The sequence below is a fragment of the Scylla paramamosain genome, chromosome 6, assembly GCF_035594125.1.
Source record: "Scylla paramamosain isolate STU-SP2022 chromosome 6, ASM3559412v1, whole genome shotgun sequence".
Lineage (NCBI taxonomy): Eukaryota > Metazoa > Arthropoda > Malacostraca > Decapoda > Portunidae > Scylla > Scylla paramamosain.
Window position 1 is genome coordinate 30,654,497 of NC_087156.1, and position 5,000 is coordinate 30,659,496.

The 5,000-nt window shown below is 44.6% G+C and overlaps 1 long non-coding RNA gene across 2 annotated transcripts in view; it reads right to left on the reverse strand.

Moving 5' to 3' along the window:
* Positions 1-5,000, reverse strand: part of LOC135101134 (uncharacterized) — a 209,814-nt gene that overhangs the window by 150,906 nt on the left and 53,908 nt on the right. The window lies entirely within an intron of this gene.

Below are 5,000 nucleotides of genomic sequence, written 5' to 3' on the forward strand. Positions count from 1 at the left end.
AATCCTGCAGTGGGACAAATATGTCAGGGTGGCGTGGCTGCGAGAGTGGAAGGGGCGCGGAGTGTGAAGGTGACACAAGCGACAAGTCAGCCACGAGGGTTACCAGTACCTGCAGACCAGTTCCCCGTCCATCTAACGGTGCCACAAAACAGTTCCGAGAGATGCGAGTAACAGGCGGTACATGCAACCAATACTAATTGTTTGTTTCGTGGAGGAGAAAAAGATAAATACCAATTGATAAATATTAATAGTTTGTTTCGTGGAAGAGAAAAAAAACACGTATGACTTCTTAAAACTGACAATGATGATGATGATGATGATGATGATGATGATGAAAGCCGCAGTGATTAAAAGAAGTCGTAAAATTAGGCACATATGATGAGAGAGAGAGAGAGAGAGAGAGAGAGAGAGAGAGAGAGAGAGAGAGAGAGAGAGAGAGAGAGAGAGAGAGAGAGAGAGAGAGAGAGAGAGAGAGAGAGACCAAACGGCGTGCATCGTTGGAATTAAACTGAAAAATCGCCATACCTAATATCACACACACACACACACACACACACACACACACACACACACACACACACACACATAATCTAAATACAGTCATAAACTCGATAGGCACGTCGCTTATTCCCGACACAGTTGTGAAATCCAACTCTTTATGCCCTCACCAGTAGCCCTTCACTGCCCCATTCCCCACCAGGGTGCGGGACGACTGGGGAGAGGAACAGAGAAGGAGCTGGGGGGAGGAAGCAGGGGAAAGGAGCAGGGGGAGGGAGCAGGGGAACGGAGCACGGGGAGGGAGCAGGGGGAGGGAGCTGGCGGATGGAGCTGGGGGAAGGAGTTGGGGGAAGGAAGCTGGGAGATGGAGTTGGGAAAGGATCTGGGGGAAGGGAGCTGGGGGAAGGAACAGGGGGAGGGAGGAAGGAAAGGGAATTCGGGGAGGAGTGACTGGAATAGGTATAACTGGGTGATGAGCGGGTGGTGCGGGCCTGCATGGGAGGTATAGTGTCGGGGTAGGGCAGGCTGGGTGAAGAGCGGGTGGTGAGTTGGCGGCAGGGGCGGGTGGTGAAGAGGCGGCAGGGGCGGCGGGAGTGGCTGGGCAGGGCTGCGAGGCTTTATCAAGACTACACAGCAGCTCGGGAGCTGAAACGTGACCTGCTGCTGGGATAAGAGCATGGGTAGGCCTCTCCTACTTGTGTGCCTAAGCTTCTCTCTCTCTCTCTCTCTCTCTCTCTCTCTCTCTCTCTCTCTCTCTCTCTCTCTGAAATCTCTCTCTCTCTCTCTCTCTCTCTCTCTCTCTCTCTCTCTCTCTCTCTCTCTCTCTCTCTCTCTCTCTCTCTCTCTCTCTCTCTGAAATAATCTGCTCCAATATCAACATTTTTCAATATTCATTCACGGAAAAAAACATGGAATGTTCTTAAAGATTCTGATAAGTGAGAGATTAACACACACTCATAAATGTGCAGAAGAATATGAAGTCATTCAGAAAAATTCAGACAAGTCATCCGTAAAATATTAAATGACAGAAAATACGCACATTTCGCGGCTCGTCACGTTTAACAGGTCTGAGCCTGAGTCAAGGTGAGCCGCAGCTTGTGTCACTCCAGTATATGGTCCCCTACAAAATTCAATGACGAAACTTTTATCAACGCTGAAGGATGAAAAAAATATATATACTTCTATTTTTTACTTATGGGTTTGTACCTCTATGTAACGATATTACACACACACACACACACACACACACACACACACACACAATCATCATCATCATCATCATCATCATCATCATCATCATCATCATCATCATCATCATCATCATCATCATCATCATCATCATCATCATCATCATCATCACTTGGCGCTGCTTCACACCCGAGTAAAAGTCGAGGTCCTGAGGCAGATGAAGCCACACATTATCGCGTCACTACTGCATTACGAGCCATTAGGAATAAAATAGAATAAACAAAGCATTGAAGCAATGAACTCTTGACCAGCGGCGCAGAGATCTTCGGGGCTGGGTACCTAGACACACACACACACACACACACACACACACACACACACACACGTAGTCTCACATTATTGAAAGATTGGGATGAAAGTAAAGAGAGAAGGAATAATATATAAATGTTTGTTGCTGATCTGATATAGGAAACAGCCCCCGAGTGTCTGTGGCGTGCATACTGATGGTGGGCTGAGGCGCCGCGACCAGCCACCAACAGCCACCAGGTGTGGGAAGGGAATGGGCTTGGGAAGGGAGTAGGGAGGGGCGGGGCGGGGCCAACTCCCGCTCCCGAGGGCGAATCGTGCTTCTGAAGGTGGTGAGGGACCCTGCTCTTGACAGTTTTATGGTCGGTTCTCTGTTTTTATTATTATACACATTTTCTCAGGGCAGATAATTTTTTGGGGTCTTCTTCCCAACAATCTTTTTCCCACTCGTCCCTCGCATTCTTGTTCTTTACTTCCGATAACTTTTTCTCCTAATAACAAGATTTTTTTTCTCTCTCTCTCTCGGCACTGAGCAGAATGAACCTTGCGATAAAAACATTGGAAAACAATTTCAATCTGATTCCCAAACTTTCACCCAAATTACTGAAGAAAAAAAAGTTCGGAAGTAAACTGGTTATTCCCTAACAGCATCTTTTTTGCCCATTTTTCCAGCAAGTAGAAGCGGAGAGTTGGTGGTGATGGTGATGGTGGTGGTGGTGGTGGCGGTGGCGGTGGTAAGTGACAGAGTGAATTAGCAGCAAGAGATGGAGGGAGAGTAAAAGAAAAAGAAAAATATAAGTGAGTACGAAGCTTATTTTTTTTCTTACAGGCAAAAATATATTAGATGGAAAATTGCTATTATTCTCCTAACCCGCACTGCTTTTTATATGTACTCGTATATACCCCGGCGTGAGAGGCGTGCAGGAAGGTTACTCGGGTTGCTCGCCTCCCCGTGGTTTACGAAGTGTGTGTGTATTATCATTGCGATCAGAGGCCTCCCACTATGTACAAGATTATTATTTTTTTTTTAATAGGAACAATGGTGATAGTGGGAGTGACAAAAGTAGCAGCTGCAGTAGTAGTAGTAGTAGTAGTAGTAGTAATGTTAATAGTTGTCTATGGTGGTGGTGCTAATGGCGTTGGTGGTGGTGAAAAAGGTAGTAGTAGTAGTAGTAGTAGTAGTAGTAGTAGTAGTAGTAGTAGTAGTAGTAGTAGTAGTAGTAGTAGTAGTAGTAGTAGTAGCAGCAGCAGCTGTTATTGTTGTTGTTGTTGTTGTTGCTGTTGCTGCTGCTGCTGCTGCTGCTGTTGCTGTTGCTGTTGTTGTTGTTGTTGCTGTTGTTGTTGTTGTTGTGCTGGTGGTGGTGGTGACGGTGGTGGTGGTGATGTTGGAAGCGGTAGTGGTGGTGTTGTTGGTAGTAGTAGTAGTAGTAGTAGTAGTAGTAGTAGTAGTAGTAGTAGTAGTAGTAGTAGCAGCAGCAGCAGCAGCAGCAGCAGCAGCAGCAGCAGCAGCAGCAGCAGCAGCAGCAGCAGCAGCAGCAGCAGCAGCAGCAGCAGCAGCAGCAGCAGCAGCAGCAGCAGCAGCAGCAGCAGCAGCAGCAGCAGCAGCAGCAGCAGCAGCAGCAGCAGCAGCAGTAGTAGTAGTAGTAGTAGTAGTAGTAGGAGGAGGAGGAGGAAAGAAAATGTTCGTGTGTGTGTGTGTGTGTGTGTGTGTGTGTGTGTGTGTGTGTGTGTGTGTGTGTGTGTGTGTGTGTGTGTGTGTGTGTGTGTGTGTGTGTGTGTGTGTGTGTGTGTGTGTGTGTGTGTGTGTGTGTGTGTGTGTGTGTGTGTGTGTGTGTGTGTGTGTGTGTGTGTGTGTGTGTGTGTGTGTGTGTGTGTGTTAACCATTAGGAATGTCGATTTTTCAGCTTAACTCTAACAATACACGAAACATTTTCTCTCTCTCTCTCTCTCTCTCTCTCTCTCTCTCTCTCTCTCTCTCTCTCTCTCTCTCTCTCTCTCTCTCTCTCTCTCTCCCCGTGTTTCATAGCTTTCCTTCATCACCACCTTTACATCACTACATCATCATTCATCACCACCAACCATCCTTTCTATGCAATATCAATCCATATTTTTTTTTAACCCATATTTATGGATCTTTTGTTTTGCTCTTCGTTCCTTAAAATAACCTCTCAACTTATATCTTGATTCCCCTTTCCCTTTCTCTCCTCTTAATATATATACGTACATTTCTTTCTCTTTTTCTACCACCCACCCTCCTCCCTTGTTATCTTCCTCCGTGTTGGGTCAAGGCTGCTACGGGGAAAGTGTTAATTTTCTTTTGTTTTATTCTTCTCCTGGGGACTTTTTACCTCTCTGTTGGTTGTTATTTTCATTGTTCTCGTGAGCTCTTATGTTTTTAGTTTTTTTTTTCTTTCCTATTTTCAAGTTTCAAGAGAACGGTGAGAATCGATTTCAACTGAAGTTTTTTTTTTTTAAGAATTTCTTCATACGTGTTATATTTTACGTGTATCACAGCTACACCTGAGAAACTTTTCAAAATGTATCCCCTTCAGTGCTTCCGTCACTTATCTTCCATCATTTATTTTTTCTAACTCACCTTTTCATATTGTTCTCGTTTCTTTTTCTTTTTCTTTTCTCTATTTTCCTTTTCTCTTTTTTCTTGTATTTTTCCGTGAAAAGGAGGCAAACCAAGACCACAAAAGACCAAAAATCCTTCTAAAAAGTTAGATTGTTAGAGAGTTTCCAAACTGTAGGAGCAACTGAGATCCAGAGGTGCCTTCACACTCTTCTCTTTTCAAATCATAAGAGGAAAAAAAAATGGAAATGAACTGAGAACACTGTAGTTTACCAATGAAAGGGATGCAGGAATAAAGCTTGACTATTGCATTAGTGATTTTTTGTACTTATTTTTTTTACGCTTTTTCTCCTTTTACTTCAGATATAAAGATGCACAGATGTAAAGCCATAGATTAGGTGGACATGAGGAGGAGGAAAAATGAAGCAACAAC